The sequence below is a fragment of the Mastigoproctus giganteus genome, chromosome 11 (genome assembly GCF_048544385.1).
Source record: "Mastigoproctus giganteus isolate SK-2022 chromosome 11, ASM4854438v1, whole genome shotgun sequence".
Taxonomy (NCBI): Eukaryota; Metazoa; Arthropoda; class Arachnida; order Uropygi; family Thelyphonidae; genus Mastigoproctus; species Mastigoproctus giganteus.
The window spans coordinates 179,359,015-179,374,614 of NC_143585.1; the positions used below are offsets into that span (position 1 = coordinate 179,359,015).

Consider the following 15,600-nt stretch of genomic DNA (forward strand, 5'->3'; position numbering starts at 1 on the left):
CACTAATAACATTAGTCCATGATGAGCAGTGTCCATTGATTACCACTCTCTTGTCTTCTCCTCCCCCCCTTTATCCATAGCAGCAATTTTCCTCCAATGCCACACTGCTCCAATTTGTGCAGCAGTCTTCCATGTGCAACAGTATCAAAAGCCTTTCTAAGATTCAAATATATAATATAAAAGTTATTCCCTGCATCCAGTTCTTTTGTGACTGCATCATAGCATCCAATCAAATTGGTCAGGCAAGACTTTCCCTTAACAAAACCATGCTGTGTCCGAGCTATAACTGAAGTCTTGTCTAGATGATCCTGCAGTGCTTCTTTAACCAGTGCCCCCATTAATTTTACTGGAACAGAAGTTAAGCTCACAGGTCTATAATTACTTGTGTCAGCCTTTGATCCTCCTTTGTGAATTGGGGTGACATTTGCACATCTCCATTCTATGGGTACCTACCCTGAGTCCAAGGAAGCTCTCATAATTATGGCTAAGGGTTTGCTTACTTCCTTTGCTGCCTCCTTTAATATAACTGGATAGATCCCATCCACCCCAGGTGCCTTTCTTGTGTTTATCTTCAACAATTTCTCCTCTACTTTACTCTCAGTTATTACAAGATTATCTAGCTTACTAGATAATCTTGTAATAACAGAGTTGAATACAACTCTGGCATTCCCCTCGCTGAATAACTCCTCATGTGTGAATGTCGATGCAAAATATTCATTTAGTTTGTTAGCTACCTGAGCAGGATCACCAAGAGTTGAACCATCGATATGAACCAATCTGGTTCATCCCCTTCCTTCTAGAGTTTCCATAAGTAAAGAACTCTTTGCTGTTTTTCTTTCCATCCTTTGCCAAAGATTTCTCGTAATCTGCCTTCGCCGGCCTAACCTCCTTTGTAACTTGGTTATAGATCAACTTATATCTATCATAGGCTTCTGTGTCACATGTTAATTTATATGTATCCCATGCATTTTTCTTCTCTGCCATATGTGTCATTAGTTCATTTGACATCCATTTAGGCCAAAACCTTGAACAATATTTCTTAGTTGGTATGTAAAACCTAGTAGCTTCCAATATAAGTTCGTTGAATGCGTCCCATTTTGAATTTGCCGTTGGTAACATCATCAGTTGGTCCCACTGCATAGAATTTAAATACTGTCTCAGACCATCGTAGTCGCCTTTACGAAAGAGATGAAGAGAGAGAGAGGTGGCAGTAGTTAAAGGCAAAGGAATGGGTTATAATTTGAGGAAAGGAACTTATGATGACTTAAGGTAATACATGGCTTCTATTAGCTGGGTAGATATCTCACAGAGAGTGAATACAATTGAATTATGGTATACCTTTAAAACATTAATCACAGAAGCCTTGAATGCTTATATACCATTAAAAAAAAAACTCCATGAGGAAGATTCCAAGTTGTATGAATAATGAAGTTGCCAAATTACTTGAGCAGAAAAAGACGGCACGAAAAAGTTGTAGAGCCATAAAAAGTACTGAAGCCGATAACAGCTACAAATTGATCTGTAATAATGTCACTGAAAAGGTTAGGCTGGCAAAGGCAGATTATGAGAAATTGCTAGCAAAGAAAGCAAAGAGGGGTGAAAAAGAAAGAGAAGGACAAACCAGATCGGACTCTTATGTAATGGATGTGGGTTAGTTATTGTTATTTGATTTTTTTTAGGAGCATTAGCAACTAAGGCCATATTGCTCGCTCCCAGGATATGCGGTGGTCATTCCGCGACCTTTCCACATCCTCTGTATTTGGTGGTCACGGGCTCGAACCCTGTCTAATCAAGAAGCGTGTGCTACACATGCTGCTCCTGTCCACCTGGCTACGGAGGCCCACAATGTGGGATAGTATTAGATACCCCAGCTGAAGTTGCAGATGAACTCCGCAGTTACTTTGCATCGATATTTACAGAAGAAAAAACCCTTCACGTTAATGAGAAATTATGGGAGTGAAGTTTAAAAAAATATATAATTAATGATGTTGGAATTTCACACGTTTATTTAATGAAAAAAACTTTCGAGCTTACAGGCCAGTAAGGCTCCTGGGGTTGATAGCATTTACTCTATAATCTTAAAGGAGGTGGCAAGTGAGTGCATTGAACCATTGAGGCTAATTATGCAAGCATCACTGGACTCAGGAGTGATTCCATTGGATTGGAAAAGTGCCAATGTATCTCCAACACATAAGGGCAGTTCTAAGAGTGAAGTGGGAAATTAATGGCCGGTTAGTCTAATTTCAGTAGTAGGGAAAATCATGGAGACTATGATCAAGGATGGAATTCAGGATCACTTGGATAGAAATGGAATTCTGAAGGATATTCAGCATGGTTTGTAAAGGGAAAATCATATTTAACTAATTTGGTTCGCTATTTTGATAGGGTCACTCAAGAGCTGGACTTAGGGAATAATTTCGATGTTGTTTATTTGGATTTCAGCAAGGCATTTAACTCAGTCCCACATGAGCGGTTACTTAATAAGCTGGAACAGGTTGGAATCACAGGAAAAATCCTTAGATGGATGGCAGGAGGCGAAGGGTTGTGATAAATGGTTATTCCTCAGATTGGGTTTATGTAAGAAGTAGGGTCCCCAAGGCTCAGTATTAGGACCATTGTTGTTTTTGATTTTCATAAATGACATCGATGAAGGGATAGAGGGCATGTCTAAATTTGCAGATGATGCAAAGATTGGTAGAGGCAGTTAATGATTGCTGTCAAGCAGAGCTTCTTCAGAATGACCCAGATAGACTTCAGGGATGGTCAGAAAAATAGTAGCTATGCTTTAATCCAGCAAAGAGTAAGATATTGCACCTGGGGAACAGTAACCCCAAAATAACTTATACACTTGGCGGAGTTGAACTAGAGCCAGTAATCCATGGTGACCTATCGATGATTTATTGAACAATTGCTAGTAGAGATAAGGATGTCATAATCCCATTATATAAGGCTATTGTTAGACCACACTTGGAATACTGTGTTCAAGTATGGAGACCGCACCTAAAGAAAGATATTGTCCTTCTTGAAAGGGTCCCCAGATGGGTAACTTGCCTGGTGAGATTGGCAGAAGGGCGTCCATATGAAGAAAGACTATGTATATGTGGGCTGCAGAGCTTGGAAACTAGGCAGCTTAGAGGAGACTTGATTGGGGTGTTTAAGGCTCTGAGAGGCATAAGCAAAATGAATAAGGACAAAATTATCATGGTTATAAATGATTCTGATACTACGGGCCATAATTACAAGTTGGGGGGGGGTGTTTAGGCTGCAGGAAGTTTTATTTTAGCCAGCAAGTTATAAATTACTGGAATAAGTTACCTAGATACGCAGTACAGGCTAACAGTCTGGAGAAATTCAAAGGTCAGCTGGATAATTTCCAAAGGGAGGAGTGAAATGCATAGGTTGTCCATTTCCTTTTCTCTTATGAATTTTTATTATTATTATTTTTTAAAATTTTCTTCTTATTATTATTAAATTGTTTTTATTCTTATTATTTTATTTTATGTATTTTTTGTTATTTTATTTTTTTGGTTGGTGCAGCATAAGCCATAGGCTTCTTTGAACCATGTGGCCATTACTAATACTAATAAGACTGTGGTACAAAATGAAGCAGTGTGGTATTAAGGGCAACTTACTGCTATGGATAAAGGAATGGTTTGAGTAGGAGAAGAAAAGAGAGTTGTTATCAGTGGACACTGCTCTTTGTGGACTGCTATCAATGGAGTCGCCCAATGTTCGGTGGTGGCCCACTGTTGATTTCTGCATTTATTAATGATATTGATGAAGCTATATCAGGCTTAATGTCTATGTTTGCAGATGACACAAAGATTGGCAGAGTAGATAATGATAGTAAGCAACTACAATATGCAAAGTACTGCATATGGGTAGCAATAATCCCAGATTAATGTACAAGTAGTTTTACTACTGTCATGGTAGTGGAAAACAAAAGACCTGGGAATAACATTCAGCCAGATATGAAATTCTCTGAGCAGTGCAGAAATTCTGGGAGGCCAGCACATGAGATTTTATCAGTAATATACACATGTTTGCTAGCAGGGATAAGGAAGTGATTATTTCATTGCATAAGGCAATGGTCAGGCACATCCTGAGTACTGCATACAGGTTTGGAGACCTCATCTTAGGAAGAATGGAGAGCCGCTGGAGCAGGTCAGTGAATAGCGATGAGATTGGTGAGGGGAACAAAGAAGTATTCTTACCAAGAAAGGCTTCATTTCTGCAAATTGCATCATCTGGAGACTAGTTATCTGCAAAGCAATCTAATTGAGGTGTTTAAGGCTTTGAATGGGTTGAGAAAGTTCAATGCTGATGGTATTCTTCTTCTTGCTTAGCCTATGCATATGAGAGAGCATTAATTCAAATGGAGAAAAGATGTGCAGAAGTTTGCCTTTAGGCAAGGGGTGGTTGATTGCTGGAACAAACTTCCATCTGATGTTGTTCAAGTGAAAAACGTGAATAAATTCAAGGGAGAAGAACAAAGTATTGAAGGGAAAGATAGGTGGAACGGGATTTTTTTTTTTTTTTTTTTTTTTTGTGCTGATTCTGTATGAGCTTTTCTTGCATAATTTGCTATCATTAATAACACCAAATGTAAGATACTGCACAGGTAGCAGTACATCCCGGATTAACACTCCAACTTGTGATACTACACTCAGAGTAGTGAAAAATGAAAAAGACTGGGGGCATGTGCAATTAGATATGAAGTTCTCTGGGCAATGCAGACAGGCTGCTACGGCAGCTCATTGTGTTTTGTCAATGATATACAGCAATTTTACTAGCAGGGATAAAGAGGTGATTATCCATTGTATAACGCAATTGTTAGTTAGCTCATATTCTGAGTCCAGCATACAGTCTGTAGGCTTCATTTTAGGAATGGATGGGTCTGCTGGAATGGGTGCAGAGAAGGGAGAACAATGTTTGTTTGTTATTTGGTTTTTAGGAGCATTAGCAACTAAGGCCATATTGCTCCGGGATATGCGTCACCACCAAATACGCATCCTCCGTATTTGGTGGTGACGGGCTCGAACCCCGGTCTAATCAAGAAGCGTGTGCTACGCACTGCTGCTTCTTCCCACCTGGCTACGGAGGCGCCCGAAGGGAGAACAAAAGTATGCTCCTACCAAGAAAGGCTTCAGTTCTGCAAAGTGGAGTTTCTGGAGACTATGCACCTGTGCAGTTATCTGATTGAGATGCTTACGGCTCTGAATGAATTGGATCAGCTCAATGCAGATGGCATTCTTTCTCTCGCTCAGCCCACACACGAGAGGGCATAAATACAAACTGAGAAAGGATGGTTGTAGGATATATGTGCAGAAGTTTGTTTTTTGAGTAAATTTAAGGAAGAACTAGAGAAACTGTCAACTAGATGCACAGGTGATAAGGTCTTTTTTATTATTTTTTTGTGCTGAACTAATACTATTAAATAACTTCTTGTGCAAAATAGCATTCAACTAATTTGCACAAAATTCAAATGCAGTAAAACTTGCCAAGGTGATCATCTGTCTATTATTACCACTTTTTCTCATTTTTCAGTGTCTGATAACACTCCTATACTTTCCCTGCAGGTTTTCTTTCTTCTTCTTCTTCTTCTTCTTATTTTTTTTTTAATAGATCATCTGTCTGTTGTGACTAGAGTCAAATGGCCAGATTTAGTCTAGGCTAATCAGTTTTTTTTTTTTATATTAAGAGGTGGTTAAATAGTTTTACTGTTGAACCAGCAGAGGCCATTCTCCCCACCCCCCACCCCTGCCCTCCCCAACAACAACATTACAGTCAGTTTTTTCATTGGTCAAATCTGGCAGGAGGAAATATATTTCAACCTTTATTGATAATATTAAAATAAGGCAAATGAAACCATAAAGTGACCACTAAATTTGTTTAGTGGTCACTAAATTTGTTTGTTTAAGGCTCTGAGAGGCATCAGTAAAATGAATGAGGACAAAATTTTCAAGATTATAAATGATGCTAGAACTAGGGGACATAAATTCAAGTTACGGGGGGGAAATGTTTAGATTGGACTGCAGGAAGTTTTATTTTAGCCAGCGAGTTATAAATTACTGGAATAAGTTGCCTTCATGGGTGGTAGAGGCCGACAGTTTGGGGAAATTCAAAGGTCATCTGGATAGTACTTTCGGGTAAGGGAAGCGCATAGGATGATAGGATTAATTTACTTTTTATTTATTTTTTATTTCATTTTATTACTTTTATTTATTTATTAATTATTATTATTTATTTCTTTATTTAATTTTTGTTTTTATCATTGTTTTGTTCGGATTTTTTTTTTTTTGGCTGGTGCAGCATAAGCCATAGGCTTTCTTGCGCCATACGGCCGTTACTAATACTAATACTAATACTAAATTCAATAGCAAATTTTAAAAAAAATAATTGTTTAAAATTATTATTATTATTATTGGCCATATGGTGCAAGGAAGCCTGAGGCTATTGCTGTACCAGCCAATAAAAAACCCAGAGAGAGAGAGAGAAAACAAGAGTGAGAAATGGAAGAGAATCACCAAGAAGGGAAGAATGACTATATCCAGCTCAGGACCCTAGGTGTGCCAAGCCTATATGCATCAGATATGAGCCCCCCTATAATGTAAAGTTCTAATTCAAAATGAATTAGTTCTATACTTACAGTTTTGAACTGCAAAACTTCAAGAAAGAAGACTGCTGTAAACATCTCATAACAGTGAAAAAATATAAATTGTAGTGTCGTACAATTAACATTATGTTACTTGTACTATATGCAGTATTGGAAAGGAATATAAAAAAAAAAGTGGTCTAGTCCTGTAAGTGGGAGAGGGGAAAAATGAGCAAATTAACTACCTACTTAAAACCAAATTTTATTTATTTATTTATATCTTTGCAATATTACGGATATAATTCCCAATTACAGTGTATGAAAAGTTCGGAATAATTATGGAATATTCCATCTCACAGAAGTCATAATATGAGTTGTGGCTATTAAATAACGAGACTGTTGCAATATATAATGAAATATTTCATACCATACAAGTTATTCCCTTCAAATTAACTTCCATTTGTCGTTGTGGAACTTGATAGCCTAAATAGATTCAAGCAAGAACTGGACAAACTTTTGGAGTGAATGGATAGCTGAAATGGGAAGGGTTTTTTTGCTGATGCTGTATAGCTTGCTTTCTTGCATCACATACCACTACTAATGCTAACTGCCTTGGGCTTGCTGAACTGTTCCATCCATTTCTTCCAAGCACAGAAATATTTCTCAAAATTATCTTCTATAAGCCCTTTTAACACTTTGGTAATTTTTTTCAAATGTCTTCAGTGGACTGAAAATGAGTTCCCTTAAGTACACTTTTCAGTTTAGGGAAGAGAAAAAAGTCAAGGGGCTAGGTCTTGCAAGTAGGGCGCATGTTCACACACAGGGATTTGTTTTTGTTCTGTTTTCCAGAAACTGGAGAAATGAGAGTGTGTTGTTTGCTGGAGCAATATGTTGATAAGGCATCCAACCATCCTTTCAGACTTCTTCCTTTGAATTTTTTTACAGAGCCTTCAGAACTTCAGTGTAATATGTTTGACTGACAGTCTGATTTGGTGGGACATATTCAACCATAATAATCCCTTTAATGCTGATGAAAACAAGAAGCACGGTTTTCATTTTTGTTTTTGACACCCTTGCTTTGTTTGTTCTGGAGGATTGTTTTGTTTATCATTGCAGCAACTGTCATTTAGTTTCTGGCTTGTACTGGAGCATGGTTTTCACTTTTGATTTTAACACTTGGTTTTTTTACTCTAGGGAACTGTTTTGTCTTCCATTGCATTGACTGTCTTTTAGTTTCTGGTTGTACTGGAGCAGCCAACTTTTATCACAAAGAATTACAGAACTCAGTAAGTCTGGATCTTCTTTTTTTCAAAACATCTTCACAAAATTGAGTCTTCTCATTCAAAAATCTTCATTTGACCTTCATTAAAAATTTTTAGCATCAGCTTGGCTCACAATTTTCTCATGCCTAAATTTTAGTTAAAATTTGTCTGTTTTTTAATTGTCCATATTGAGTTATCTTGAAACTGTTCTAATGCTTAAACAATGATCACTTCTAATCAATGTCCTCATCCAATCCGTATTTTCATCAGTTTTCATAGATACAGGACAGCCTGGTCATTTGTCATCTTCCACACATTCTCTTTCCTTCTAAAAATCTTTTATGCCATTCAAGCACGTGAGTTCTTAACATAGTATTTTCCCCATAAACTTGACGTAACAATTCATAACGTCTTTTCTTTAGTTTTGTTAAATCTAAGGTTGATCTGCTGTTCGATTCTTTTGTCAGTCTTTTTTCTGGCAAACTGCAAAAACCTAAGATAATTAGAACCTGTCTCACTTGGCAGACAACTAGGGAAAGGTTAAGGGTCAACTGCTGTGCCTTTGTTTCACAAGTTGCACTTGGTGTCTAGTGGCTGCTTATTTAACAGTCATATTCTTGTATTCTTAGACTTTCACACTGCATAGATTATTTATCAGATAAATAAATATTAGAGTAAAAACACACATAAGAATAAACATAAGGTAGTCATAATAAAACATTAACATCAACCATTAAAATTTAATCACAATTTGAAAAACAGAAATAATGTAACAATAATATATAAGAAACATATGTGCAGATATAAATAAATATATATACAGTTGTATCCCCGGAATCTGCTGATTCAATTACCTGCGGTTAACCACGAAAAAAAAAAAAAAAAAAAAACTTACCATGCACTACTTGTGTGTCCAATACAATGCTTCCCTTTATTTTTTATGATGTCAATTTTAAATCAAATATATAGCTATCCTTATTTTTTACAATGTTGTGTATGGTTTGGTCACGAACATTATAATGGTTCTTTAAAGATTTAACGGATGCACGGTTTCAAACTTTTGAATAATTTAAAGTTTTTGTTTAATTTGAAAGCACAACTCTTGCGTTTGCCCATCATTTTCACGATTTCTAAACAAACAAACAAAAAAAAAAAAGTTACAATAAAAGAAAAAAAATTTCCAACATCCCTGACATAAAACTAAACAGAATTTGCCCTTTTGCAGTGCAACGGAAAACAACAATCGATGCAATGCACTAAAACAAACTAAATATTTGGTCTTTTTTTTTTTTTTTTTTGTTTTGAGCAGTAGGTGTGAAGAACAGCGGGGATTGCAAGATAATAGATACACTAATCGCTCGATGACAACTTAACACCAGTTCTTGTCGCTTATTTACGACTTGCAAAATATCTGTTTATACCTATTCTAGTTATTACTTGAATTTTATGATTTCTGGTTGATTTTTTTTAATTTGGAGTTTTGAAGTGTCCTGGTAAATCGAGAGTCTGCTATACTTTAATACCTATTTAATATTAGTAATGTCTTACTGTGTTTAATTTATCTATTAAACTTTATTATACATATGTATGTACAAGAAAATCATGTATCAGAGGATGAGTCTCAATAGATCGCAGTATGGTGCCTGCTCTTCTAAGCACAACACTCAGACCAGTACCTAGGTTGTCTGCGGACGATTTGGTGCCCGCACGTCACACCTGAATGGTGCGACATCGAAAGCAGCGGCCGCATGGTCTCAATGGCTGCCGCGATGCTCCCGTTCTAGCGGCCTCATCGCCAGAGCGATCGTGCCGTGACAGCATGAAAGCAACTCTGGCTAGCACGGCCTTTCAACGCACGAGGTGCGAACGGTATCGCTGCAGTGGCTAGACGGGATTCTGACTTAGAGGCGTTCAGTCATAATCCCACGGATGGTAGCTTCACATCACTGGTCACTCGACCAAGCACATGTACCAAGTGTCCGAACCTGCAGTTCCTCTTGTACTGAGCAGGATTACTATCGCAACAACTAGTCATCAATAGGGTAAAAATAACCTGTCTCACGGCGGTCTAGTCTAAACCCATTGTTCAACAAGGAGAAGTTTATTTTTCGTACGAATATGCTACAAAATATTAACTAGACATTTACCATTAACAGACTTGAACTTTTATGTAAAAACAAAATCCATTCTTCGGTTTTTATTTGTTGAAAATAGATTAATAACTTTTTCATTCAAGTTTGGTGCACGGTTGACCAAGCTTTTCTCTATTGAAAGCATTTAGCCTTTTCTGATTCATAGTGATCCTTAAAAATGTTTTTATTCTTTTTAATGTCAAATGGCAGTGTTTCCAGCTCTTAAGCAGTCATCGGAATGGTCAAAAGAACTTTTATGAGTTGTGTAAGTTCACCAAGGTCTTCAGCTAAATTATTTTCTGAGATAAAGTTCAGCGAGTCAGCTAATTTGCAATAATTGTGTAGATCATGTCTGCTATAGAAAAGAAGTTTTTCTCTATCAGACATGCCTTAGTAGTGTCCCATACCGCTTCCATGTATGTAAATTTAAGACGCAGCACCTTCAAACACCAGAGTCACAATCCACCACTGCATTGGACTAAGTATTTTGGCCTCGTTGAATAAAAATTTGTTATTCATTAACATTCAGCCTGGGTAAATCACAGCCCAATGCTAAATGGAAGTTGGGTACATTGTGCTGTCATTTACCCAGGTTTTATGGGCTACCAAAAGAACATAAGGCAGGGATGCCGTTAAGGCCTACTGCAGTGTTTCTCAATCTTTTTACTCTCGTGGCACATTTTCCAAAGAAGAAAAATTTCGCGGCACACCTACGTAGTCATAGAAGAAGAAATTTCTAAATTAAATAAATAGAACGAAAAATAATACTGTATAACAATTTTTTTATTTATACTTATCTTATATCTGTGTTATGCAAACAATTATTACAACCAAAATAAAATATAAAAATAATTAAATAAATAATAAAAAAAAAGAAAATATGTCCGCCTTCAACAAAGCTTTAAATTATTCAAATATTTGATAGAAATCAAATGAATTTTTATTTAAAAAATTATAGTCAATGTGAAATATGTGATTGGCGATGTTTTGTTATTTCTGCTATATCAGGTCTTATTTCAGACAGAGCAACTCGCAGGTCATCTTCGACATTTTCCAATCTTGATCGTTTTTTATTTTTCGTGTTATTGAGAGTTGAAAATCCTAACTCACATAAATACGACGTAGAAAATTGGAGTAAAATATTTATTGCTCTTTTAGATAACTTTGGATATTCATCTCTGACTGAAATCCAAAAAGTATCCAAATGAAATTCCGAATGTTTGATTTTTAATGTTCGATCAGATGAAAGGGAAATCAGTTCTTCCTCTTCTTCAAGACAAAGATTCCAGTTTGATGTATCATTAATAAAAGGATTTCGAATCCAGTCATATTTTTCCGATTTAATAGATGGAAAATATGTTTTTATTGCCTTTTGAAGCAATTCCAAATGGTTTTTTCACCACTGGTGCAAGAAAATTTCTCATCTGTTCAGGAATCTTAGGAAACATAGCTAAATTATTTTCATCAAGTTTATTCATCCACAAGCATAATTTTTTATCAAAAGCAATTAACTTATCTGTTGACGTTAAGATATTTTCGTTTCGCCCTTGTAAACTAGTATTTAAAATATTAAGATGTGCAAATATATGTTCTATGCAAGCCAGTTTTGCACACCACAATTCATTCTTAAAACAATCATAAAATTTTTGTATTTTCATACAATTCTTTTGTTTTCCTGCTGTATTTATTTTATTTTTAAAAAATGTACAAAGTTCTGCTCGCAATTCAAATACACGGGCTAAAACTTTTCCTCTAGAAAGCCAACGAATATCATTATGTAGTAATAAACAATTGTAGTTAGATTCCATGCTGTCGCATAATTCTTTGAAAATTCGTGATTTTAAAGGTCTGCTTTTAATATAGTTAACAATTTTTATTACGTCATCTAGTACAATGCTTAATTCTGTCAGGAGAGTTTTGCCTACTAAAGCTTCTCGATGAATAATGCAATGTGTAGAAATAAGATTTGAATTTTTTTGTTTTGCAAACGCCAAAAAACCCTTTTCAGGTCCTATCATCGATGCAGCACCATCTGTACAAATGCCTGTACAAAAATTCCATGATAACTTTGTCTTTTCGAAAAAGTTATCTACACAATTAAATATTTCTCTTCCTGTCGTTCTTCCTGGCAATTCTTGACAAAATAAAAATTGGTTCATAATTAAATCTCCGTTAATGAATCGAACAAATCCCATTAATTGTGCTTTCCCGCTGATATCTGTTGACTCATCTATTTGCAGAGCAAAAATTTGACCATCAAGTTTTTGTTGAACATTTTCTACTATATTTTCCGACATATCGATTATTCTTCGACTTATAGTATCGTTGGAAAGAGGAATTTTATTTATTTCAGCTTCTGCATCTTTGCTGAACATACATGTCACCATTATACGACAAGCAGGACCGATCAACGTTTCTCCAATCGAATGAGGTTTCCCTTTTTGTGCAATAAGTTGCGCTACTTCATAGGAGGCAATTTGTGCTTCGTCAGACACTTTTATTGTGTTTTCCAATTTTTGTATTTGTTTGGCAGTAATTGTCATTAATCGTTCAAAATACCTTTTGTCTTTAGACATCAAATTTCGATGAACTTTTTCCATATGGCGTTTTAGCTTGCTAGGAACCATTGCACTGTTTGCATTTTTATGTCCACATACAACACATAAAGGTAAGAGGAAATTTATGTCCCCTGTCCACGTAAAACCAAAATTTAAGTAATCTTCATTATATTTTCTTGTACTAATTTTCAATCTTTTTGGCTGAGATTCATCGGTGCTGGTATTGTTCATATTATCACTATTTTCAATGGATATATTTGTATCTGCTGCAGAACTACTGTCGCCGACATCAATAGTTTTGTTTTTATTTAAAAATTTTCGTATATCCATTTTCAGTTTTTTCTAATAAACAAAAAACGGTTTTGTAGAATAACCCTAAATTATTCACTTTACAACACAAACACAGTTTAATATGACAATATTAACACGATATATATAAACACGTAATACGCCGCATGCCTACACGTACAACTCCCAGAGAACTAGAGATGGGATCCTGTATTTTGACTTTATGAGGTAATTCAGGGGTGCTGCGCACTTATACAGTATCGCGTCGGTCCGATTCACGTGGTCTGCGGGCGACAGATAATTGATCTTTATTCAAATAGTGTTGGCGCCTGAACTGCAGACGCCCCTGTATTCAGATATGTCAATTTCAATTCGTCATAAAAAGATCCTTCGTGTACTTTATTCTTATTAATGGTATTGTACGTACCATTAATGGTAATACTTATTAATGGTATTGTACGTACAGTGGTACCTTGGTTTGCGAGCATAATTTGTTCCGGAAACGTGCTCGTAATCCAAAGCACTCGTGTATCAAAACGAATTTTCCCTTAAGAAATCATGGAAACCCAGTTGATTTGTTCCAAAACTCGAAAATATTCATATACTGTAAAAATGATTAATACAAAATACATACATACCTTTTCATATTTTTAATATTTAAATTGAATATACGTAAAGCAATCGGATTTATGGTAGGACCACTTTCACTGTCACAACGGAATCACTGCTATCTGTTGATTCTTTTTTTTGTGCGACTTTAACAAGGAACCTCTCCAATGACACTTTGCCTCCTCTTGAGAATTTCACGGAAATATGACATTGCATTGTCGTTAAACAGATTCATTGCTCGCACTATTACAAAATAGGGGGACACGCTTGATACAAATAAACAAAGCTGCGTGCATGTAGCAACTGAATAAACAACACCGTAAAGGCAGAGACACACTATTAACACCTCACATTTTACTAAAGCACATTTCTAGGGGTTACTACCATAAAACAATAAAAACAATTTCCAGTTTCGTTTCTGCTAGTGGAATCTGTTATAAACTGGCAGTAAACTCAATCTAATTGCATTTGTGATTATACCGATAACTGGAATTGTGTTGGTTTTTACATTAGTATGGTGAAATGGGTTTCCCCTTCACTGATATAAAACACATAAATACATTTTCAGAATCTTCTCTTCATTCCTATCGTGTTGGGGTGATTCCGGTCCGACTGCCATTTCTTGTAAACACAAAGGCCAATAGTGCATAAGCGAATTCAGTTCGTGTTATATAAGATATCGTTCCCCTATTTATAAATCGAGTATGATCGAATTCGAGTAGTGTAAACATGTGTTATACGAGGACTGACTGTACTCGTATTGCAAGACCTAGCTCGTTTATAAAGTTAAAATTTATTAAAAATTTTTGCTCGTCTTGCAAAACACTCTCGTAGACCAAGTTACTCGCAATCCAAGGTACCACTGTATATTCGGACAATGATGTTAAAATAAAAACGATGCTATTTTTTTTTTTTTTAAGATTTCGCGGCACACCCTTTGAGAAACACTGGCCTGCTGTGTCATTTTCAGGCAGTCCAACATATGCTCTGTCCAGGTTTTTGCCAGAGCTCATATCCCCCATGGTAGGCCATTCAGACTTTACCACTAAGAATAGTATCTTGTTGCCCTTCTTTCTACTCATTCTAGCAACCCTACATCCTTCCTAAAATGAAGCCTCCAGACCTATATACAGTACTCTAGGTGTAGCCTGACCATTGCCTTGTATAATGAGATAATCATCTCCCTGTCCCTGCTAGCAAAATTCCTATATATCGTTGACAATACTCCATGACCTGCCCAGGCAGCCCTTCTACACTGTTAGCAAACTTCATATTTGACTGCACAATTACCACCATGTCTTTTTCACTTTCCACTTCCCTGAGTGCAGTACCACACAGTTGGCACATTTCTCTTTGGTTATTGCTACCCATACGCAGTACTTTGCATTTGTCAATGTTAAATTCAGTTGCCACTTCTCAGCCCATTTGCCAAACTTATCTAGATCCAGTTGGAGTAGCATACTGGTTTACTGTTGTTAACAACCATGCCAACCTTTGTATCAACTGCAAACTTGGAGATTAAACTTGATATACCTTCATAAATATCATTGATAAATATACAAAACAACAATGGACCCAACACTGAGGAACTCCACTAACACCATTTGCCTACAAAGAGCAGTGTCCATTGATTATACCTGGAACTTCTATTCCTGGTATAATCAATGGACACTGCTTTTCGTGGACAGATGGTATTAGATGGTATTATCAGGCTCCAATATTTTACCCGGAACTTCTATTTCAGATAAAATAATCGAGTCACTGGTTAAAGAAGCACTGCAGAATCATCCAGACAAGACTGCAACAATAATTAAGACACAGCATGCGTTTGTTAAGAGAAAGTCTTGTCTGACAAATTTGATAGGATATTATGATGCGATTACAAAGGAACTGAATGCAAAAAATAATTTTGATATCATATACTTGGATTTCAGGAAACCTTGTGACACTGTTGCGCATGGAAATTGGAGCAGAATGGTATTAAGCATAAGTTGCTACAATGGATAAAAGGATGGTTGAGTGGGAGAAGACAAAGGGGGTAATCAATGGATGCTGCTCTTCGTGGACTAATGTTATTAGTGGAGTCACACAGGGTTCAGTGTTGGGTCCATTGTTGTTTTGTATATTTATCAATGATATTGATGAAGGAGGCTTCA

General features: G+C 36.3%; 1 protein-coding gene across 1 annotated transcript in view; it reads right to left on the reverse strand.

Moving 5' to 3' along the window:
• Positions 1 to 15,600, reverse strand: part of LOC150078599 (uncharacterized) — a 452,040-nt gene that overhangs the window by 296,931 nt on the left and 139,509 nt on the right. The gene's annotated exons all lie outside the window — the stretch shown is intronic.